The sequence below is a fragment of the Mobula birostris genome, chromosome 3 (genome assembly GCF_030028105.1).
Source record: "Mobula birostris isolate sMobBir1 chromosome 3, sMobBir1.hap1, whole genome shotgun sequence".
NCBI classification, from domain to species: Eukaryota; Metazoa; Chordata; class Chondrichthyes; order Myliobatiformes; family Myliobatidae; genus Mobula; species Mobula birostris.
In genome coordinates this window covers 117,329,427-117,355,308 of record NC_092372.1, presented here as the reverse complement: position 1 = coordinate 117,355,308, position 25,882 = coordinate 117,329,427, and the positions used below count along the sequence as shown (strand labels likewise).

The following is a 25,882-nucleotide window of genomic DNA, read 5'->3' as shown; positions in this document are numbered from 1 at the left end:
ACCCTGCACCACACAATAGCATTGAACAACTCGGGCTACACAGCAACATCTATGTATATCTCCAGTAAGTGCAATACTAAACACCTCGGGAATTGTCGGAAGGTTGCTAGCCATTCAGAAAGGAAGGTGCTTGGTTGGGTTGATATTAAATGGGATATGTACTTAAAGATGCGTGAAATTGTAACTTTCAGGAGGAATGGTGAGACAGACTGGTCGGGCAGCGACTGGCGGGTGGGCAGAGAGTGGCAAGAGAAAACAGAAAACCATATTGATCCCACAATACCTCATGTACTTCGACAGATCTGAGCATATGTTGATTGTACTTTCGTAGTGGCAGCAGGTAATGGGAATGCCCTCCCACGTACAGTGTAATGCTACAACACCCAATGTTACACCAATACCAGTTTAGATTTTGGTTAAACACTTTTCTAGTCATAGTACGATCTTTTCTGTATCGGACCTCAGCTAGAATATTCTGTACAGCAATGGTAGACAGATTGTAAGAACAACGTAAATCCAATAGAGAAAGGAAGTACACCTGAATGCTGCATGTCATGGGACGTCAGAGTCATGGAATTAATTAACTTGGATTGTCCTCTTTGAAATGGCGGAGATCGAGAGAATTGCTGATAGGTGTAAGTACATTTATACTTTCCGTTATTCCGCGTCAGTCAATTGCGCTGAGAGATGAAAACCGTTAATTCCCTGGAGTCTCGTCCATTGATAAGACGATTCCTTTAGTTGAGTTCTGCGATTATTTCCTGTGAGAACATGGGTTGAAAGCACAAAGTTGTTAATTTCTTTAGATCAGGGGTTCCCAACCTGGAGTTGAGTCCGCTCATTTAATGGTCGCGATCCACTGCATAACAAAAAGTTGGAAAAACACTGCTTTAGATCATGTCGGTCGGTTAGTTGATTCTCTTTTTTAGGTGTGTATAGTAAAGATCAATTAAAGATTTAATTTTCCACGTTGGTTTGGATAAATTGCGATAAACGGGCCATAAAACCCAAGTACAATTATTGTGCTTCGTCTTATCCCAATTTAGGAAAAATGCTTGAATTTGGCTATAATAAGTAGTCGCTTTCACTTCATTGATTTTCTGAACTGAACAGCAACGCTTAGATTTAATATAGGTATTTTCTAGTATACTCTTTCAAGCACTTTAGTTCCGTTAATCACTAATCAGAGAACAGGTTTGTTTTTGGATTGGCTCCTTTTACATAGTGGTACGGGCAGATAAGCATTAACTGTGAACTTGATTCAATACGTTAATAATAAATTCAATGCTTCAATTCAAATTTAGATCGCCATAGCGAACCAAAAATAATCGCAAGCAGAGCAATATACTTATTTCATTGTAAACCCAGATTCATTTCATTGTCTGAAATGCTGCCAGCGTTAATAAGACACCTCTCCGGCGTACACTGAACCTGCCAAACAGAGACAGTTTGATTCATTCTGTAGGGATGAAAATTGATTTAAATTGTTGACAAAAGCATCGTTTGTAACATGCGAAATGAGTTGTTAGTACACCTTGTAAGATGTGCCTGTGAACTAATAGCTGTCCGAGAAATTCGATTGTAAGGTAGCCAGAATTTGGAATGCAATGCTTTAGGTTGTTCTAGATCACAACAACAACAGCAGCAGCAACAACAACAACAACGACAAAATGTGGATATAGCCTCTCCGAACACAGAAACATACTGTCATAACGGGACAGCGTTGGTGGTCGATCCAAATGCAAGACACAGACACTGAAGTACAAGAAACAAGACTAGGTTTCTCAAGAAAGCAAAGGAAGTGGGGAAGAAATGACGCTGGACATTGACACAGGGGACCTGGATGAGGCTAGGATACAGGCTAGGACTTGACTAGGAAAACGGAACCAGGGCAAGGAACTAGGAGCTAAGAGCCTGGTCTAGGACTCCGAGCCAGGACAGAGACCTGGAATCTGGGTCTTGACTCGGGCTCGGACTCCGGATCTAGGCGAGGACAAGACGTGGCTACAGGAGTGGACGTGTCTACAGGACTGGACGTGGAACTTTTGCACAGGACGAGGCACATAGACAGGACGAGAACCCGAAACCTTGACTTGGTCTTGGGAGAACAGGAAACACAGGGACTTGGTCTTGGCAGAACTGGAACACAGGGACTTAATCTTGACAGAACTGGAACACAGACCTTGGTCTTGGGAGAACAGGAACATGGAACACAGAACCGGGACCCCTCCTGGGTAACAGAACTTGGGGCCTGGCCTCTACACAGAGTCATGACCCTTCCTAGGGAGCAGGACGTAGGGTCGGGACTCACACACAGAACACTGAGAGATAAATCTTCACTCAAGGTAGCGGCAAACGGCCGGACCTACTTAGCGAAGGCGAGGACACAAAGAGTCAGTTCCAAACAACGAAAGACAGCTCCTTATCTAGACACAGGAAGGCTCCGGTCTTGCTCTGGCAGTAGAACTTGACAGCGATACAGGCGAGGACGCAGGCAAAACTTCAGGCAATGGTTGCAGGCAAGGTTTCAGGCAAAGGGTGCAGGCAAAGGCTACAGGCAAAGGCTTCAGGAGGAATATAAAGGGAAGGGAACAGTCCAGCAAATGAAGCTAAACCCAGGATCTGTTTATGCAGCCAGCCCAAAATGAGAATCATGTGCCTCAGTTAAGGCACCAACAGAACAAGGGAATACCGGAAAACCTGGAATAAGGATCGATGGACCAGTCCATGAACCGGAATGTGGACTTCACACACTGGACCATGACGCATACAGAAACCAATAAATAAAAACACCAGAAATATGCTGAATTAAAAGAGAAAATTGAAAGACAATGAAACTCAGTTCATAGTGTAATACAGCACTCACCAATTATCAACGCCTCCCCTATCTCACGCCAAAAACGGACAATGGACCAGCCAAATAAACACGGTCCTACTGGGCTGAGAGACCTCTAAGGAGATTGCTAATGAGGCTGCTTAGTCAGTGCCCACCACTGCGAGCGCTAGCATCGCCCGTCACAAGTTTCAATAAAATCGATGTTTATTTTTTTTAATCACGATCTGTCGCGGAACCGCGGTTGATAAACCCTGTAGTACACAATAGCAGTAACGAACTCGGGCTATACAACAACATCTATGTATATCTCCAGAAAGTCGCAATACTAAATACGTCTAAAATAGTCGGAAGTTTGCTAGTCATTGAGAAAAGAGGGTGCTTGGTTATCAGAAGCTCCAAATACACAGGGGTGATAACTCCCCAGCAGCCAGGGACCAACCATCGCGGGTAAGGAGGACTCCACGGACACCCGGAGATCGGGACTACGAGGAACGCCCGGCCAGCGTAGACTCCTTTCCCGGGTAATACCTTTTCTCTTCATTGACTCTTCATGGACTGTCAGGGAATTCTTGTAGGGTGCAGACGGAGACAGTTTGTGAAACCACGTGCTCTTAGTTGAAGCAATAGAAGTTACTTGTCTAGATAACAGACTACACATGACATATAATTAAAAAAAAATTATTTATGAGTATTAAATTAAGAGTTAGTAAAAAAAAACCAGAAAGACCTATTATAATTAAAGTCAAATGGGCACATGTTCGAGCTCAAATCTTAGAAAAGTCATATTCACCGATCTTCAGTAGAATCCCGCACCTTGCTTCATCCAATCACCGTCTCCGCCAGATCGAATCCTACGACCGTCTCTCCACAGCATCTTCTCTCTTCATTTCCCTCCGAACAAAGACAAAGGCTCACACCGGTGTCAGGCACAAAAAAACCCTCTTCCCCCGCCTTCTCTCCTGATTGGATGGCCCAGATTCCTAAGCACCCGTTATCTCTAACAATAATCCAAACAAAAAGACCATCACATGAAATGCCTACAATGTTATCAGTGAAACCTTTCCCAGGGCGCTACACAGCTCTCAGCCTTACTCTCCTTTTTCTCTCTTCAGGTCCTAATCCTTTTTCTTACCTATGTCTTTCGTACCGCTCCTTCCTCCTATTTTCCATATCTTTAAAATACTGTGGACGCCGTCCAACACATTTCTGATCCTGGAGCCTGGCATGCAACATTCCATACAGTTGTCTCTTTCTCGTCCACAGAATCTGCTGTCTGCTCCTCTAATTATGGAATCCACTATCATTACTGCACACCTCTTCTTACCCTTCCCCTCTGAGTCACAGAGGTAGAACCATACCTCATTTCGCTATGACTTCCTACTGGTAGTTCGTTCCCCGAACTCCAGCAGTATCGAAAGCGGTATAGTTAGTAGGGAGTGGAACAGTCACAGGTGTACTCTACACCAGCTGTCCATTATCTTTCCGTCTGCGGACAGTCACCCAGGTTCCTGCATCCTGTAACTCAGGAGTGGCTACCTTCCTGTAGCTCCTATTGATTAAGTCCTCATTTTCTGGCATGAGCCGAAGGTCATTTAGCATCTGCTCCAGTTCCTTAACACGGTCTCTGAGGAGCTGCATGTGGGTGGGCTTCCTGCAGGTGTCGTTATCAGGGACACTGGAGGTCTCGCAAAGTTCCACATATCACCAAGGGACATGCCACTAACTTTGTACCCATTCTCAGCACACTAGCTATGTACTAATAGAAAAAAAGGAAACACTAGAAATTTAGTTCGACCTTCCTCCACCGAAATGTTCAGAAAAAAAACGAGTTCTTTTTAAAGTTGGCATTGTGTCACTAGCGAAAGACCTTTCCCGATTATTGCAGCCCGCTGCTGTATAGTAGAGTAGGTGACAGTCTCTGATATCTCTGTGGTACTGAAATCTTGCTCCGAGGTCTTCAATTTTATTTTCCAGAGAAGGTACATTAGCAAGAAGAATAATAACCAACCAATCTTTCTGCAGCATTTTCTCAGCCACATACTAACAAGCATTTTCTTCCTATTTCTAGCCCCACTAGCACGCGGTACAGGTGCAAATCCTGAAATCACCACCCTCAAGGCTTTTGTCTTTATTTTAGCATCTAACTCCTTTAACTCACTTTGCAGGACTTCGTTACCTTGCTACCATCTCATTCTACCAACATGGACAACGACCTTTGGCTGCTCCCCTTCCACCTGAAGCACGTTATGGAATCATTCTGAGTTGTCCGTGACTCTGGAAACTCAGCGGCAGCATACCATCCGAGAATCTTGTTCTCGTCCACCGAATCACCTGTCGTTTCTGAACCAATGAATCCCACATCATTACGACTCTCACCCTTTCACTTTTGTCACAGATTCAGACTCTGCGCCAGAGACCTGTCTGTTCTGGCTGTCCTCTGCTCGGTAGGTCTGTAGGGGTACATTGCTCTGACTGCCCATTTCCCTTCACTGTTCCGACGGTCAGACATTAGTCGGGCTCCTGTACTTTTGGTGTAATTACTTCACAAGACAAAGGAGCAGAAGTAGGCCATTCGGCCCATCGAGTCTGCGCCGCCTCTCCACCATGATCTAAACTATTCTCCCTTCTAGTTCCAATTTCCGGCTTTCCCCCCTATCTCTTGATACCCTGACAAATTAGATACCTATCAACCTCCTCCTTAAGCATCCTCAATGATCGGGCCTCCACAGCTGTATGTGGCAACGATTTGTACAAATCCACGACCCTCTGGCTAAAAAAAAAAATCACCTCATCTCTGTTTTAAATGGGTACGCTCTAATTCTAAGACTGTGGTTTCTTGTCTTGGACTCACCCAACAAGGGAAACAGCCTTTCCACATCTACTCTGTCCAACTCTTTCAACATTCGAAGTGTTTTCTGTGAGATCCCCGCTTATTCTTCTATATCTAATGAATATGGTCCCAGAGCCAACAAATGCTCCTCATATGTTAGCCCCTGCATTCCAGGAATCATCCTCGTAAATCTTCTCTGAACTGTCCCCAATATCAGTACATCCCTTCTAAGATAGGGGGCCCAAAACTGCACACAGTATTGCAAATGAGGTCTTACCAGTGCCCCATAGAGCCTCATAAACACCTCCTTACTCTTATACACTATTCCTCTTGAAATGAATGCTAACTTAGCATTCGCTTTCCTTACTGCCGATCCAAGCTGGTGGTTAAACTTTAGGGTATCCTGCATGAGGATACTTACCTGTATCACTTGTCAATCAACCTCTTATCCTCTTGAACGATCCGGAGTTCATCCTGCTTCAGCTCCATTTCTCAAACACCGTCTGTAAAAAGCTGCAGGTGTCGTCTAGGACACTTGATGTCTTCTTGTCTTCTCACTTCTGGTCGGAGGAGCACTGCACTGACAAGATTTTGATTCCCACTTCTCTAACTCTGCCATTAGAAGGATACTGACCTAAGTCTTACCTTAGCCGCTGCATTCGCCGTCTGAAGGTTCTAGAGCAAAGCCTCAGCTCCCAACTCACAATTTTCCCGCTCCCACAATGGTCGCTCCTCTGAAATCACATAAAACTGCACAGTGGATCTAACACCAGAAGACATTGGAGCAGAATTAACCATTCAGCCCATCGAGCTGCTCTGTCATTGGCTGATCCCTGACCACACTCAACCCCATACACCTGCCGTCTCGCCATAACCTTGGATGACCTGACCAATCAGGAAACTAACAACTTCCTCCTTAAATATACCCAAGGACTAGGACTCCACCGCTGTCTGTGGCAGAATATTCTACAGATTCACCACTCATAGTTAAAAAAAAAATCCTCCTTACCTCTGTTCGAAATGATCGCCTCTTAATTTTGAGGCTGTTCCCTCTAGCTCTGGATACCCCCAGAACAGGAAACATCCTCTCCACATCCACCCTATCTAGACTCTTCAACATTCGGTAGGTTTCAATGAGACCACACCCCCCGCATTCTTCTAAATTCCAGCGATTACAGGCCCAAAGCTGCCAAACGCTCCTCGTATGTTAACCCCTTCATTCCTGGAATCATCCCTGTGAACTTCCTTTGGATGCTCTCCAATGACAACACATTCCCTCTGAGGTATGGGGCCCAATCCTGTTGATAATGCGGACAGACCAGCGTCTTATAAAGGGTCGGCATCATCTCATTGCTTTTACACTTACTTCAGTGGTTGGTAAGTTGATGGAAAAGATCCTGAGAGGCAGGATTTATGAACATTTGGAGAGGTATAATATGATTAGGAATAGTCAACATGAATTTGTCAAAGGCGGGTGCTGCCGTACGAGCCTGACTGAATTTTTGAAGGTGTGACTAAAGACTTTGAGGAGGGTAGAGCAGTAGATGTAGTGTATATGGATTTCAGCAAGGCATTTGATAAGGTACCCCATGTAAGGCTTACTGAGAAAGTAAAGAGGCATTGGAAACAAAGGGCATTGCTTTGTGGATCCAGAATTGGCTTGGTCACAGAAGGCAGAGAGTGATTGTAGACGGGTCATATTCTGCATGGATGTCGGTGACCAGTGTAGTGCCGTAGGGATATGTTCTAGGATCCCCTTCTCTTCGTGATTTTTATAAATGACCTGGATGAGGAAATGGATGGATGGGTTAGTAAATTTGCTAATGACACAAAGGTTGGGGGTGTTGTGGATAGTGTGGAGGGCTGTCAGAGGTTACAGCGGCACAGCGCTAGGAGGCAAAACTGGGCTGAGAAGTGGCAAATGGAGTTCAACCCAGATAAGCGTGAGGTGGTTCATTTTGGTGGGTCAAATATGATGGCGGAATATCGTATTAATGGTAAGACTCTTGGCAGTGTGGTGGATCAGAGGGATCTTGGGGTCTGAGTCCATAGGACACTTAAAGCTGCTGCGCAGCTTGGCTCTGTGGATAAGAAGGCATACAGTGCATTGTTCTTCATCATCCGTGGGATCGAGTTTAAGAGCCGAGATGTAACGTTACAGCTATATAGTTCTCTGGTCAGGCCCCACTTGGAGTATTGTGCTCAGTTCTGGTTACTTCACCACAGGAAGGATGAGGAAACTATAGAAAGGGTAAGATTAGATTTACAAGAATGTTGCTGGATTGGGGAGCATGCCTTATGAGCATAGGTTGAGTGAACTCGGCCTTTTCCGCTTGAAGCGGCGGAGGATGAGAGGTGACCTGTTAGAAGTATGTAAGTTAATGAGAGGCATTGATCGTTTGGCTAGTCAGAGGCATTTTCCCGGGGCTGAAATGGCTCGCACGAGAGGGCACATTTTTAAGGTGCTTGGAAGTAGGTACGGAGGAGATGTAAGAGTTAAGTTTTTTACGCAGAGAGTGGTGAGTTCGTGGAATGGGCTGCCGGTGACGGTTGTGCAGGCGGATACGATAGGGTCTTTTAAGAGGATAGGTACATGATGCTTAGAAAATAGAGGGCTATGGGTAACCTTAGGTAATTTCTAAGTAAGTACATGATTGACACAGCATTGTTGGCGGAAGGGCCTGTATGGTGCTGTTGGTTTTCTATGTTTCTATATTCTATTCCCCTTGAAATAACTGTCAATATTGCATTTCCTTCCTTTACCACAGACTCAACGTGTAAATTAATGTTCTGGATGTCTTGCTGGAGGACTCCTAAATCTTCTGCACCTTTAATGCTTGAATTATTGGACAAACAATCTAAAAAGTAGCGGACGCAATACTGACCCCTGAGGAACATCACTAGTCACTGGCATCCAACCGGAAAAGGCCCCTTTTCTTCCCACACGCTGCTTCCTGCTTGTCAGCCATTCCTCTATCGATGCCAGTATCCTTTCTGTAACACCATAGGATTTTATCTTGTTGAGAGGCTTCATGCTTGGCACGTTATCAAATGCCTTCTGAACATCCAAGCAGATGACATTCACTGCCTCTCCTTTGTCCACCCTGTGTGTTGCTTCCTCGAAGAACTGTAACGGATTTGTCAGGCAAGATTCCCCTTTACAAAAAGAATGCTAACTTTGAATAATTTTATCATGATGTACCACGAAACCCCATCCCTAATAATAAACTCCAACTGTTTCCTAACCACTGAGCTTAGGCTAACTGGCCTATAATTTCATTTTTTTTGCCCTCCTCCCTTCTTAAAGCGTGGAGTGACATTTGTAATCTTCTCATATTCCAAGATCATTGCAAGTTCAAGTGATTTTTGAAATACCATGACGAATGCATCCGTTACCTCTTCATCAACCTGTTGCAGGGCCCTGGTATGTATTCCATCTGGTCCAGGTGACCTATTCGCCTGAAGACCTTTGCAATAGCAATGGCATTCACTCCCACTCCCTGACACTCATGGACCTCTGGCACAGTGACAGTGTCTTCCATTGTGAAGACAGATGCAAAAAAATCATTAAGTTCATCTGCCATTTCTTTGTCCCCAATTACTAGCTCACCAGCATCATTATCCAGTGGTCCAATATCTACTCCCACCTCCCTTTTGCTCTTTATATAACTGAAAAATAACTTTTGATATCCTGCTTTATATTATTCTCCAGTTTGCCCTCATATTTCAACTTTTCCATTCTTATCGCCTTTTAGTTGCTTTTTGATGGATTTTAAAAGCTTCCAAATTATCCAGCTGGCAATCCAGTCACGTTTTCTACCTTCTATACCCTTTCCTTAGGTTTTGTGCAGTCCTTAACTTCCTTTGTCAGCCACGGTTGTCTACCCCCGCCATCTGAAAACTTCTTCCTCTGTGGGACATATCTATCCGGTGCCTTGTGAACTATTCCCAAAAAATTCAGCAATCTCTGCTCTGCCATCATCCCCGCCAGTATCCTCCTACAATCCACCTGGGCAAGCTGCTCTCTCATACCTCTGTAATTCCTTTTATTCCATGGTGACACTGATACATGTGATTTATTCCTCTCCCTCTCAAATTGTAGTATGAATTCAATCACATTAAGATCACTTTCTCCTAAGGATTCCTTTACATTAAGCTCCCTATTAAGTTCCAGTTTCTTTCACAACAGAGGCTCAGGTGCCGGCTGCTTAAAAAGCCATCTCGTAGACATTCTATAAATTTTCCCTCTTGTGGTCTAACGCCAAACTGATTTTCCCAATCCCCTTGCATACTGAAGTCCTCCTTTACAATTGTGTCATAACCCTTTTGCAGGCCTTTTCCAGCTCCCTTTGGAATCTCAACCCCACATCTTGGCTACTATTTGGGGGACTATATATGATTTCCATCATGATTATTTTTATCCTTGCATTTTCTTAACTCCACCCACAAAGATTCAACATTGCCTGACTCTTTGCCACCTCTTTCTAGAGATGTAATTCCATCTCTTATCAGCAGAGCCACACCTCCGCCTATGCTTTCCTGCCTGTCTTTTCGACTCAAAGAATATCCTTTAATGTTATGCTCCGAACTATAGCCTTCTTTCAACCACGACCCAGTGATGCCCACAATGTCATACCGACCAATGTCTAACTGTGCCACAAGTTCGTCTACCTTATTCCGAACGCTATGCGCATTTAAATACAGCCGCTCCAGTCCTGCATTCTTCGCCTTTTTGAATTTTACCTCTGTGGTGCAATTTTACTTTGCTCTGTCTGCATTTGTACCGAATCATTGGCTTACATTCATGCTACATCCAGCATCTATTTTTAAACCTGCTGGCTCATCCTCAGTTCTGTTAAATTGCTCACCCCTCCCCATGTTAGTTTAAACCACTCCCAACAACTGGAATAAATCTGACCGCAACATTATTGGTCCCCCCGGAATCAACCGCAACCCGTCCCTTTTGGACAGGTACCACCTGCCCCAGAACAGGTCTCAATTATCCATAAATCTGAATCCCTGCCCCCTGCTCCAATTCTTCAGCCAGACATTTATCTGCCACCTCATTCTAGTCCTAGCCTCACTGTCACGTGCTACATTCAGCGACCCCGAGGTTTCAACCTTTCAGGTCCTGCTTCTCAGCTTCCTTCCCAACTGACTGTATTCTTTTTTCAGGGTCTGCTCTTTTTTCCCACCTATGTCGTTGATACCAATACATACTACGGCTTACGGTTGCTCAGGATCTCTCTCTCTGGCTATCCATCCCATCGGATGATGATGGTTCCTTTCAGTCGATTAGTGGGACCCCACTCCCGAGAACGGACCAGCGTGTGCGTGAATGGATTTTAGTTGAGTAGGGGGTTGCACAGGTCCAGACCCACCCTCTCAACATCCCCTCCCGGATCCAGCGGCATGGTGGGGTCCAAGACGGCTGGGGGAAGTTCTGTTGCACTGAATGACCAGAGCAAGCGTCAATGCAAGGGATGCCCTTTCCGCGCTTCATGGCACGTGTTTGCTGGATGGCCGTTGACCCTACGAGGGGGTTCATCCACTCTTTGACAGGTCCTGTTTTCCGTCCTGCAGGGTGTCTAGCCACCCTACTCACCAGGCAAGCCTGGTGGGGGAGCCGGTCTCGTCGCCGACCACCCGATCATTCGACAGGTAGTACTGGGTTGCATGGTACCAGCGACACTCAGATGAGTGACCAGACCAAATACTGCAGCTCAGGATATTGTGGACACGTCCAGAAACATCGCGGACCCTGACACCTGGGAGACAAACTACCATCCGTGTTTCCTTTTCGCATTCACAAATTCGCCCATCTGCCCCCCTGATAATAAAGTCCCCTATTATTGCTATCATACTCTTTAGTTCCCAACCTTCCTGAGTCACAGGCCAGACACTGCCAGAGGGACGACCGTTGTCAAAATGCCTAATTGCGCAAACGATCTTGACTACAACAGAAAGTCCCTGCAGCCCCGTCCACTTGTTAAACGGGGCGTTTATTGCCTGCAAATGAAGACTTGCGCGATCTGAAGCGCCGCAGAAATGTTTGCACCTGGATGCCCGCTTCATGGAACGATTTGAGAATATCATGCCATGCAAAGCATTCCCTAGAATTTCATGATAAAATTGGAAATGGTACATCTCAGGGACGGAGTGACGTAATGATTCATTCAAGAATTTTATTTTATGCCCTGCGGAATTTGCATGGAATTCTGAATTCTGCCTTAAACGTGCAGGAAGCGGTTGCAGTCACTGTTCTCCCAGACAAAACTGCTCACGGGGCCTTCCACGGACGGTGCTGGTGCTGGAGAACATGAGCATCACGACGCGCTGTATAGGAGGGGGAAGCCACGCGACTTTTTCTGATCACTCGGAAATCTGTGATGTGTTACTTGAAATTCTTTCTGCACTAAGCACTGAAGTTGTCAGCTCAGCAGCGCAATGGGTGGCGTGCTGGCCTTTAGGTGCTGAGTGATAAATTAATAAGTAAAAAGATTGTAGGTTCGAGTCCCACCAGAGACGGTGTCTTCTCAGCTTTCATAACAATGATGAACACAGTCAGAATTTGAGTGGATGATGGCATCGCCTGATGGTGGAAAATCCAGAAACCCAGGACATGGTTTGAAAAGATAGAAACAAAGTTAAAAGTTCAAAGTAGTTGTTTTATCAACATTCATAGAGTCATCATGTAGAACATTGAGATTGATTTCCTTGTAGGCATACTCAATAAATCCTTAATAGAATAATAGCCATAATAGAATCCATGACGACCTCACCGACTTGGGCGTTAAGACACTGTGCAAAAGACAAAATTGAAAATACAAAAAGAAAGAAATAATAACAAATAATTAAATATGCAATAAATATCGATAACGTGAAATATGATGATCGTAGGCTTGAGGAGAACCCCAGGTGTTCTATGCGTATGTGAAGAACAGAAGGATGACAAGAATGAGGGTGGGGCCGCTAAAGGATAAATACGGCAACATGTGGGAGGTCCTAAATGAATACTTTGCTTCAGTATTCACAAGTGAAAAGGACCTATATCAGGGTGAGGTCGAAATAGAACAGGTCTGTGTGCTGGACAAAGTGGAGATTAAGGAAGAAGTGTTGGATCTTCTTAAAAACATCAAGATTGATAAGTCCCCAGGGCCAGACATGATATACTCTAGGTTGCTGTGGGAAGTGAGAGAAAAGATCGCTGGAGCAGTAGCTATGATCTTTGAATCCGCTTTGGCCACAGGGGAGGTGCCGGAGGATTGGAGAATGGCAAATGTAGTTCCCTTGTTTAAAAAGGTATTAGAGAGAATCCTTGGAACTATAGACCGGTGAGTCTTACTTCAGTGGTCTGCAAACTATTGGAAAGGATTCTTAAGAATAGGACCAAGGAGCACTTGGAGAAGTACAGTCTACTCAAGGATAGTCAACATGGCTTTGTGAAGGGAAGGTCGTCCCTCACGAGCGTAATTGAGTTTTTTGAAGATGGAACAAAAAAATTGATGAGGGTAGGGCGGTAGATGTTGTGTACATGGATTCTAGCAAAACATTTGACAAGGTCCCCCACGCGAGACTCATCCAGAAAGTCATGAGTCATGGGATCGGTGGAACCTTGGCTGTTTGGATAAAAAAAAATGGCTTAAAGGAAGAAAGCGGAGGGTAGAAGTGGAAGGAAAATATTCTGCCTGGAGGTCGGTGACTAGTGGAGTTCTGCAAGGATCTCTCCTGGGACCCCTGCTCTTTGTGATTTTTATAAATGACCTTGATGAAGAGGCGGAAGGATGGGTGAGTAAGTTTTCGGACGACATGAAGATTGGAGGAGTTGTGGATGGAGCTGTAGGTTGTCGAAGGTTACAAGAGGATATAGACAGGATGCAGTGTTGTGCAGAACAGTGGCAAATGGAGTTCAATCCGGATAAGTGTGAGATGAATTTTGGAAGGACAAACCAGAAGGCTGAGTACATGGTTAATGTTCGGTTATTTAAGTGTGTGGATGAACAGAGGGAGCTTGGGGTTCAAATCCATATATCCCTCGAAGTCGCTGCACGGGTTGATAGGAGAGTTAAGACGGCCTATGGGATGCTAGGCCTCGTTGATAGGGGGATTGAGTTGAAGAGTAGAGAGGTCATGTTCCAACTCTACAAATCTCTGGTGAGACCACACTTAGAGTATTGTGTTCAGTTCTGGTCACCTCAGGAAGAATGTGGAAGCTATGGAGAGGGTACAGAGGAGATTTATCAGGATGTTGCCTGGATTGGAAAACAAGTCTTAAGAGGCAAGGTTAGCAGAGATGGGACTTTTCAGTTTGGAGCATAGAAGGACGAGAGGGGACTTGATAGAGGTCTACAAGATTATGAGAGGCATAGATAGGGTGGAGAGCCAGTACCTGTTTCCCAGGACACGAATAGCAAACACCAGAGGGCATATGTACAAAGTTAAGGGGGGAAGTTTAGGCGAGACTTCAAGGATGAGGTTTTTACACAGAGGATTGTGGCTGCCGGGAATGACTTGCCAGGGATGGTGGTGGAGGCTAAAACGTTAGGGGTATTCACCAGCCTCTTGGACAGGCACATGGATGAAAGAAAAATCGAGGGTTACGGGGTAGTGTGGGATTAGTACGTTTTCTTTAAGGTCGGTACAGCATCGAGGGCCGAAGGGCCTGTACTGTGTTGTTGTATTCTAGTGTCTCGTGAAATGAAGAGTCCTTGAAAGTGAATCCGTAGGTTGTAGGTACAGTTCAATAATGTGGCATGTTACATTGAGTGAAGTTATCTCCTCTGGTTTAGGAAACTGATCGGAGCACGCAAGTCCGATGATTGCATTTCTCCTCAACGTGTGGAATTCCGCAGAACTGATCGGGAAAAATCCGGAGGGGTTCTTACAGAAATATTTGCATGACGCTATTCATTTGACCGGAAATAAATTATTAAGAAAATAAAGAAATAAACGGATAAATAAATAAATAAATAAATAGATAGACAGAGAGATAGATAAATAAATAAATAAATAAATAAGAAAAAGAAAGCGATATGTTAACAAGCTTGGTGGAAATATGGAGTTTAACAAGCAATCTGGTAATCCATGACTATACTGGCTCGTTTTATTCCTGCTAATGTTTACAGATGTTTTCGATTCCTGTAGTTCAGGAAACAACGCTACTATTCTACTCGGAATTTGTCACCGCAGAAACATACACAAATGACCAGTTTACTTGGCACCTGATTTCCGTACAAACCCCGATTGAAGATGATAATCTTCTTAACCTTTCAAAATAAAGCCCGGAAAAAGAGTGCCGACGGAACCGTGTTTAGTGGGGTGCAACTGTAAGTCAATACCATGTAATCATAAAACAACTTAAGAAGATAAACTGCTTCTGCTAATGTTGGAGTATTATGTTTTTACGGTATAAATCCCAGAGAAGGCCGTGTATACATAGAACCCTTACCAATATGAGCGTTTCTGGACGCGAACTCTGGGATTGCCTCATCTGAATGAAAACCTTGCACATCTTGGTGTAAGCGGAACAAGGATGCTGAACTCTAGAAAATAGGTAGAGAAACGTGATTTTGCTGTTCACATCCTCTGGAAAAGTGAACATATAATATCCCATCTGCATACTGAAAATACTCACGGAAATGAGCGTCCTTGCCCCGAATCTCGAAATCCATTGTCTACCATCCGGCAGTGTGAAGAGACAACTCTGTTCCACCGTTGTCTCCGGTCTGCTTTGAAGAAATACTGTATTGGATTGGTTGGAAAATGGAAAGAGCATCAAGCTTCAAGCAAATAACTGTGAGATGTTTTAAATTATACACTGATTGTATAAGACTTTCAAGATAAACGTGATCAGCAACTCTAGTCATTATTGCTATAAATACAAACGTGGTAGTGTGGCAGAGCGGTGGAATAAGTTTCTAGTTTACAAGGAAGCGTGGATTCGAATCCCACAACTGCCATCGTGCAGAAACGTATTAATCTTTTCCCACAGGGATCAAAAAGTATTTTGCGGAACAAAATGTGAAATTCATAAATCATCGTGGGATCCAGTATTGGGAATCATGTCTGTGTCAGCGAGCTGCAGAACGCTGCAGATTGGGTGGAGGTTGCTGTGGACGCGTGGGGCTCGAGGTTTATTTTGAGGTTTACCTTTTAAACTAAAGGACCCGCTAGGAGTTGAACCCAGGAACTCCTGTTTACTAGACAGGCGCTTTAACCAGTTAAGCCACGGAGCCCTCGCGCTATCCAGCAGCTGGAATAATGATTTTTTAATTGTATTAACTTATCTTCTTCGCCTGCTAGCGTGAGAAATGCTTGAACTTCAGATTGTATAGATGCGATAAAACAATGTATGCCGTATGTAGAGTCTTACCCATTATTCTGTGTGCATAGTAGAAGTTCCTACTCTTACCACAGCTCACTCGCATTCAGGACGTAGCTCCAATTCAGACACTCAGCTGGAAAGCAGTAGAGGATCTATCAGACCTGGAGCTTCATGATCAGTATGGAAGAACTGTCAATGCCGGGTTTCCTTTACTCTCGGCCTAGATAATGCCTGATGAATGCCCCGTGATGACAGCTCTCCCTCACCTTTTTCTGAAGGCAGGACGCAGTTATCCACTTCCTCATGTGCTAATTTATGAGCTTCAACACGTTTTGGATCAACACGTTAGGAGAGTTTCATGAAATGTTGTACTCGTAGTGGTTCTTTAAGCAAGATGGGTAAAAACTACACCGGTAGTTTCAGAATGAATCCCAACCCTGGAATCAGGTGAATGTCATTCAAGAGTTACACTTGCTGGCATTTACACAATAAAGGAGGGTGACTTAAGAAACAGTTGTACTAACCACATTTAAAAGACATTAAAATTCCCTGGCATATTGATCTGTTTGGTATTTTTCAATAGAATAGCTAAGAGCGAATGTTTGAGTAGAGTAACTTAGTACTTCTTGAACACCCTATTTAATGTACCATATAACATGTTCTTAAGGAGGTCCAATAAATCGTTTTAATTGCGTGCACTTGATTGAAAGGGAGAACAGGAGGAAGTGAGAGTTGAAGGTTTGGGGAGGTTGGACCAACCGGCTAATCTGAGCAATTTTGATAAGTTTTTTCAACAGAATGAAGGAAGCACCAGCAGAGTCCAATCTTGCAGATGGCACTCGGCGAGCTGTCAATGTGTGCAGGGAGGATAGCCTTGGAAACATCAGGAGGAAGTACATCAGGTGAAACGAAATGCGTTGTTCAGATGTGGATTAGAACGCACCCCATGTGGGAAACGTGTAGTGTTCTTCATTAAATGAGAAATTGAATGGTAAGACTCATAGGCTCAGAGATACGGGATCACTTCTTGCGATATTAGTAAGTGTCAGTGCAAAAGTTCTGAATTTACAAACGGTTCCTTAAGTCCGAGGTAGTTGTTGCAACATGACCCAAGCAGCTGATCAGTCTCACCCTTGTATGACGCCTCATCGTCATCTGAGATACTACCAATAACAGAAATTTATATATGGTATTTTGAGGCATACAGTCGTGCGTGTAGAGAATATTGCAAGAGGCTAAACAGATATCCTCGAGGTGCATCTGTGCTGATTGTCATCAAGGAGAAGATGTATTAACACGTGAACCACGTGGATTTCCGCGTGAATTTAGGTTTCACCCACAGTCCTAAGACGTACCTGTTAGTAGGGTAATTGGTCATTGTAAATTTTTCTGTTATTAGGCTAGCTTTAGGTAGGTGGGTTGCTGGGCAGTTTGGCTCGTGGGTCTGGAATGACCCGTTCTGTGCTGTATCTCGAAATCAATAAAATTCATTCAACTTTTGCTTGCAGTCCTCAGTCTGTGTCTATCTTCTGGGAGTAGAAGCCAACGTCCAGGCGTGGCATTGTGCAGTAAGTATCTTTGATGATGATGCAACGTCCAGAGCGTTGACTGCTCTGCCTCGGCAGGTAGCAGATAGTCAGAGACACCCTGAAGCTGGCCGGGTTGAACACCCCCGGGTGATCATGAAGACATCAGGTTGCGCAATCTTGCGACCGTTGATTACGTTGCCCAGCTTCTCCAACGTCTGCCTGACATTTGACAAGTTTGCAATGTACTCCACTACAAGGATGATGACTCAATAGATTGTACGAAACTTGGTCATCAGCTGATCCACGTCCGATATGTAGGACTGGAACAGAGCTGCCACATCTGAGAACCGTAATGAGTTAACCATTAACCAGACACCCGTGCCTCTGCCTTTACTTGATGCTGCCGTCTTGTCCATGCAATACTGGCTGTAGTCCTCTGGCTGGAGAGCTGCCAGTCAGGCAACCTTCTTTGCATGCCAATATCTTTCCTGTAATATCACGGACTCCTACAATATTACGCTGCGGCATCTTTTCAAAAAAACTTCCAAAAATACAAATAAACCATCCCAGTGATTCGCCTTTGTGTATCCCGCTTGTTATTTCCTTGACGAATGCCAACAGATTTGTCAGACAAGATTTTCCCCTTAAGGAAACTATACTGACTTTGGCTGACTTTGCCATGTGCCTCCAAGTACCCCGAATCCTTGTTCTTTATAATAGACTCCAACATGTTTTCAGCCACTGACGTCAGGCTAAATGGCCCATAATTTCCTGTTATTCTGAGTTCCTCCCTTCTTGGAAGTATAGAATGACATTGGTAATTTTCTAGTTCTCGAGAACCATTGCAGAAACTAGTAATTTTTGAAGGATCATTCCTAATGCCTCCTCAATCTTTTCAGCAACCCTGGGGTATAGTACATCTGCCCCAATTTACATATCAACCTTAGGAATGTACAGTTTCCCAAGCATATTCTCCTTAATAATATAAACAGCACTGGTTTCTGCTCGCTGACACTCTAGCAATTCTGGCCTACTGCTCGTGTCTTCTACAATACAGACTGACGTAAGGTACAATCTTTCGCCATTTCTTGTCCCCCATTACTAGCATTTTGCAGCCGTCCGACATCCACTGTTGTCTCTCTAATCTTTATACATCTGAAAAAACGTTGTTTCCTCTTTTATATTATTGTCCTGGTTGCCTTCATGTTCAGTCTTTTCTGTTTTAGTTGTTTTTTCGTAGACTGACGTTGATTTAAAAAAAAACTTCTCGATCCCCTACCTTGCCACTAACAGTTTTGCCCTCTCCTTTGCCTTTATGTCTATTTGACTTGCCTTGTCAGCTACGGTTGCCTCATCCTCCCCTTTAAACACTTCTTCATCTTTGGGATGATTCTTTCCTACACCTTCTGAATGGATCCCAGAAAATCCAGATATTGCTGCTCTGCTGTCATTCCTGATAGCTTCGTCTTTCAATGAACTTTAGCCAGCCCCTCTCTCATGCCTCTGTAATTCCTTTTACTCCACTGCAATACTGTTTATATCCGATTTTTGTTGTCTTTTTCAAACTGCAGACGGAGTTTGATCACAGCCGCCAAAGAATTCCTTTGTTGTAAGCTCCCTATAAAACCTAGGTCATTACATAACACCGAATTTCGAATTCCCTAGTGGCTTCATAGTTATAGTCATAGTCATAGGCATACTTTATTGATCCCAGGGGGAAATTGGTTTTCGTTACAGTTGCACCATAAATAATAAATAGTAATAGAACCATAAATAGTTAAATAGTAATACGTAAATTATGCCAGTAAATTATGAAATAAGTCCAGGACCAGCCTCTCGGCACAGGGTGTCTGACCCTCCAAGGGAGGAGTTGTAAAGTTTGATGGCAGACAGGAATGACTTCCTATGACGCTCTGTGCTGCATCTTGGAGGAATGAGTCTCTGGCTGAATGTAATCCTGTGCCCATCCAGTACATTATGTAGTGGATGGGAGACATTGACCAAGATGGCATGCAACTTAGACAGCATCCTCTTTTCAGACACCAACGTGAGAGAGTCCAGTTCCATCCCCACAACATCACTGGCCTTACGAATAAATTTGTTGATTCTGTTGGTGTCTGCTATGCTCAGCCTGCTGCCCCAACACACAACAGCAAACAAGATAGCACTGGCCACCACAGACTCGTAGAACATCTTCAGCATCATCCGGCAGATGTTAAAAAACCTCAGTCTCGTCAGGAAATAGAGACGGCTCTGACCCTTCTTGTAGACAGACTCAGTGTTCTTTGACCAGTCCAGTTTATTGTCAATTCGTATCCCCAGGTATTTGTAATCCTCCACCATGTCCACACTGACCCCCCCGGATGGAAACGGGGGTCACCGGTACCTTAGCTCTCCTGAGGTCTACCACCAGCTCCTTAGTCTTTTTCGCATTAAGCTGCAGATAATTCTGCTCACACCATGTGATAAAGTTTCCTACAGTAGCCCTGTACTCAACTTCATCTCCCTTGCTGGTGCACCCAACTATGGCAGAGTCATCCGAAAACTTCTGAAGATGACAAGACTCTGTGCAGTAGTTGAAGTCCAAGGTGTAAATGGTGAAGAGAAAGGGAGACAAGACAGTCCCCTGTGGAGCCCCAGTGCTGCTGATCACTCTGTCGGACACACAGTGTTGCAAGCACACGTACGGTAGTCTGCCAGTCAGGTAATCAAGAATCCATGACATTGGGAGAGCATCCACCTGCATAACTGTTCGCTTCTCCCCGAGCAGAGCAGGTGGGATGGTGTTGAACGCACTGGAGAAGTCAAAAAGCATGACCCTCACAGTGCTTGCTGGCTTGTGCAGGTGGGCGTAGACACGGTTCAACAGGTAGACGATGGTATCCTCAACTCCGAGTCAGGGCTGGTAGGCGAACTGGAGGGGACTTGGTGTGGCCTGACCATAGCTTCAACCACAAGCTGCTCTTAAATGCCATCTCGTCGGCATTCTATAAATTTTCTCTCTTGGCTACCAGCATCGACCTAATGTTCCCAAACTACCTGCATATTGAAAGCCCCTACGGTTATCCTAACATTACCCTTTTTACATACTTATTATAGAAACATAGAAACATAGAAAATAGGTGCAGGGGTAGGCCATTCGGCCCTTCGAGCCTGCCCCGCCATTTATTATGATCATGGCTGATCATCCAACTCAGAACCCTGCACCAGCCTTCCCTCCATACCCCCTGATCCCCGTAGCCACAAGGGCCATATCTAACTCCCTCTTAAATATAGCCAATGAACTGGCCTCAACTGTTTCCTGTGGCAGAGAATTCCACAGATTCACCACTCTCTGTGTGAAGAAGTTTTTCCTAATCTCGGTCCTAAAAGGTTTCCCCTTTATCCTCAAACTGTGACCCCTCGTTCTGGAGTTCCCCAACATCGGGAACAATCTTCCTGCATCTAGCCTGTCCAATCCCTTTAGGATCTTATACGTTTCAATCAGATCCCCCCTCAATCTTCTAAATTCCAACGAGTACAAGCCCAGTTCATCCAATCTTTCTTCATATGAAAGTCCTGCCATCCCAGGAATCAATCTGGTGAACCTTCTTTGTACTCCCTCTATGGCAAGGATGTCTTTCCTCAGATTAGGGGACCAAAACTGCACACAATACTCCAGGTGTGGTCTCACCAAGGCCTTGTACAACTGCAGTAGTACCTCCCTGCTCCTGTACTCGAATCCTCTCGCTATAAATGCCAGCATACCATTCGCCTTTTTCACCACCTGCTGTACCTGCATGCCCACTTTCAATAACTGGTGTATAATGACACCCAGGTCTCGTTGCACCTCCCCTTTTCCTAATCGGCCACCATTCAGATAATAATCTGTTTTCCTATTTTTGCCACCAAAGTGGATATCTTCACATTTATCCACATTAAATTGGCATGAATTTGCCCACTCACCCAACCTATCCAAGTCACTCTGCATCCTCTTTGCATCTTCCTGAGAGCTAACACTGCCACCCAGCTTCGTGTCATCCGCAAACTTGGAGATGCTGCATTTAATTCCCTCATCCAAGTCATTAATATATATTGTAAACAACTGGGGTCCCAGCACTGAGCCTTGCGGTACCCCACTGGTCACCGCCTGCCATTCTGAAAAGGTCCCGTTTGTTCCCACTCTTTGCTTCCTGTCTGCTAACCAATTCTCTATCCACATCAATACCTTACCCCCAATACCGTGTGCTTTAAGTTTGCACACTAATCTCCTGTGTGGGACCTTGTCAAAAGCCTTTTGAAAATCCAAATATACCACATCCACTGGTTCTCCCCTAACCACTCTACTAGTTATATCCTCAAAAAATTCTATGAGATTCGTCAGACATGATTTTCCTTTCACAAATCCATGCTGACTTTGTCCGATCATTTCACCGCTTTCCAAATGTGCTGTTATCACATCTTTGATAACTGACTCCAGCAGTTTCCCCACCACCGACGTTAGGCTAACCGGTCTATAATTCCCCGGTTTCTCTCTCCCTCCTTTTTTAAAAATTGGGGTTACATTAGCCACCCTCCAATCCTCAGGAACTAGTCCAGAATCAAACGAGTTTTGAAAAATTATCACTAATGCATCCACTATTTCTTGGGCTACTTCCTTAAAGACTCTGGGATGCAGACCATCTGGCCCTGGGGATTTATCTGCCTTCAATCCTATATTTCCTATTGCAATTTGTGACCCATATCCTGGCTACTGGTTCCTCAGGTTGTCATTGCACGGGGTGGTAGTGGGGATAAACTCCCACCACCTATAAGGTGTTCCAAATGGCGAGCGTCTCTAACAGCCTCTGACAACCAAGTCCATCTCTTGTTCTTCACGTGTAGCTTAGCGACTAGCCCCGCCGGAACTGCATCTACTGATAAGAGAAGGGTCAAAGGCAGACACTGGTGCATCAAAACCAGTTGCGTCTGGCAGATGGGGTTCGTCAGCCTTGGACGGCAGCTCGCCTAGGAGAAGGAAAACTCTGATAGGAAAAGCTTCGGGAGTAAACCCCAAGGAAGAAATCCAGAGTTGGAGTCCCTAAGGCAGCTTGATGTTGTTTACAACTTCACTCTGGCATCCTCTGCGATGACACGGGTGCCAAACGGTATCGGCGCTTGTCCTTCCCTTCGACTACATCAGTGACTTGGAAAGAGGGAACCTGCTGCATGGGGAACAGCGGGTTCTTCAAATCTTCCCGCCCAGGCTTGAGTCCTGGAGAGGACACAGTCCTCCAGAGGCGCAAGCCCAAGATTCTCTGGCATCGTCGGCAGCCTATTCTCTTGGCTCATGTTCGTAGGGATCTATATATATTTCCCTTCAGTGTTTTTCACACTGGCATTTTCTTCACTCTACCCAAAGAGAATCTTCACCTTCAGATCCTCCATTAGCTCTTTGTAAAGATTTGATTTAATCCTTTATCAATAGAGCCGCTGCACCCCCCTGCCTACTTGCCCATCCTTTCGTTATAACGTGTTAAGCCTCCAATTAATATCTCCCTTCAGCCACGATTCAGCGATGCCCACAACGATATAACCAACATCCACCTAGGCTAAAAGGGTGTATGGGGTGTCAGGGAGGGGTAGCACCTCTGGTGGGGAAACATATTGCGTCCTTTTCAGTGCGGTTAGTCTACCTTTGGTCCCCACCTGGCACTCAGCTCTCGCTTGTGGCTCCCCGTAGCTGTTTGCATGCGACAGCGGCCACACCCCGGGCAACGGCTTCGACAAGCCGGCTAAACCAGGTGAGGGTAGCCGACGGGTCTCAAACACTCGGTGACATAGGGAGTTGTCTATCTCAGCATGTGAAGACAGACTCCGGCGGATTGAGCGGACGAGACCCATGGAAGTTCCAACGGTCAAGAAGGCGGTCTCTGCAAGCGTCGTGGAACGTGTAGAGCAGGACAAGACACGTAAGATGTCCTGGTCATCCACTGCACCTAGTCCCATCTCCAGCCGTCTCAACTCTGTCTTTCCACTGGATCCAGATGGGAATTGGGAAGAGAGAGTGGGGCTGACGCTGCGCAACTCTCCCTCACTTAAATCCAAATGATGTCGAGGTCCTCATCACGTCAACGATAGACGAACAACAAGACGCTAAAAGATCACCTATCATATTCGTATACTGCGTGCATTCAAATATAACACCTTCACTGCTCCATATTGATTTTGGCCCCTGTTACACTGTCACCCATCCCACTGACAGCAATTTTGCCATACAATCTGCCTGTCCTTCCTTACAGCTGCACTGCCCTCTGCATCCAGTTGTGTACCAACAGTTGCATAAGCAGCCCTGTTACTCCTGTTCCCAACATCCTGCCAGATACGTTTAAACCCAGCTCTAACAATCCTGCCGCAAAGATATTGGTTCCCTTCGGGTTCACATGTTCCCTTTAGTATAGTTCATACATTCCCTATTAGAGATCTCAATGATCCAGAAATCTGAATACCTGCGCCCTGTACCAAATCGTCAGTCACGCATTCAGCTGTCAAATCACCCGATCCGAGACATCTTTCACCGTGGCAATTGGCAAGCAACATTCAATCTGCGTGCGTCTTTCACGTTCACAGAATATGCTGTCTGCTCGCTTAAGTTTTGCAATCCCGCATCATTAATGCACACCTCTTCTCTCCCTCCTTTCTGAACCACAGAAACAAACAGTGCCAGAGATCAGGTCGCAGCGAAGTGCCCCTGGTAGCTCGTCTGCCCCCACCAGCAGCAGCCAAAGCGGTATAATTATTGAGGGGAGCGGCCACATGGGTACTCTACACTGACTGTCTATTTCATTTCCCACTCCTGACGGACACGCAGGTTTCTGCTTCGAAGGTGACTACCTCCGTGTAGCCCCTATCGATCACCTCCTCATTTTCCCCTGTGAACCCAAGCTTATTTTCTACCTCGCGCTGCGTTACCATCGAAGGACCTCTCGGAATGACTGCAGCCCACCGCTGTAAAGCAGAGTTGGCAACAGTTCCTGATGTCCTTCATGTTCTGTAATCTTGCTCTTCAGTCTTCAATTTTATTTTCCAGTGAAGGTATGGAGCTAGGAGGATGGTAGGCAACCACTCTCTCCTTTAGCACCTCCTTAGCCGTGTATCAAACTGTATTATTCTTCTACGTCACTCCCCGGTAGAACGTGATACAGATACAGATCACGAATCACCACCCTGCAGGTTTTCTCCTTTAATTTAGCACCCAATTCCCGAAACCCACTTTGCAGGACCTCGGCCCCGCCATCTCATTGGAAGCAACGTGGGAACGACATTTGCCCGCCTTCCACCTGCAGAATATTATGGACTCGATCTACGTTGTCGGCGACCCTGCAAACTCGCCGGCAACATGCCATCCGAGAATCTAGTTGTCGAACACAGAACCTCCTGTCAGCTCCCCTAACCAATTAATCGCATATCACTCCTTCCACTTTCTATCACAGAACCAGACTTAAGTGCCAGACGCCGATCGGTTTCGGCTTTCCTCTGCGAGGCCACCCTGCCCCTTCGCAAACAGTATCCAAAGGGTGAAATCTACTACTGAGGGGATCTGCCTTAGGCGTACCTCAACTAGGCTGCCTATATCCTTTCCCTTTTGTAAGGGTCACCATTTACCGCTGTCCCGTACCTTCGGTATACCTACCTCCCTGTATCACTTGTCAATCAACCTCGCAAGCCTCCTGAACAATCCAGAGTTTGTTCATCGTGCTCTATCTCCAGTAGTGAAACACCGCCTGAATGAAGCTGCAGGTTTAGTCTGGGATCTACTCTTCCCACAACCCAGAAGAGGAGCACCTCACTAACCTGACATTGTTTTCCATTGCTCTGACAGTGCAACAAGAAAGTCACAAAATAGAATCATATGTTAGCCTCCTATCTCGCCTTATTCAGAAAGTCAGAAGGCATGGGATCCAGGGAAGTTTGGCCAGGTGGATTCAAAATTGGCTTGCCTGCAGAGGGCAGAGGGTCGTGGTGGAGGGAGTACATTCGGATTGGAGGATTATGACTAGTGGTGTCCCAAAAGGATCTGTTCTGGGACCTCTACTTTTCGTGATTTATATTAACGACCTGGAAGTGGGGGTAGAAGGGTGGGTTGGCAAGTTTGGAGACGACACATTGTTTGGTGGTGTTGTGGATAGTGTAGAGAATTGTCGAAGATTGCAGAGGGACATTGATAGGATGCAGAAGTGGGCTGAGAAGTGGCAGATGGATTTCAACCCGGAGAAGTGTGAGGTGGTACACTTCGGAAGGACAAACTCCAAGGCAGAGTACAAAGTTAATGGCAGGATACTTGGTAGTGTAGAGGAGCAGAGGGATCTGGGGGTACATGTCCACAAATCCCTGAAAGTTGACTC

The 25,882-nt window shown here is 45.3% G+C and overlaps 1 non-coding gene across 1 annotated transcript; it reads right to left on the bottom strand.

The window, feature by feature from the left end:
• Positions 1–15,827: 15,827 nt before the first annotated feature.
• Positions 15,828–15,901, bottom strand: trnat-agu (transfer RNA threonine (anticodon AGU)). Its single transcript has one exon. It is a non-coding gene; the product is annotated as a tRNA-Thr (tRNA).
• Positions 15,902–25,882: the final 9,981 nt, after the last annotated feature.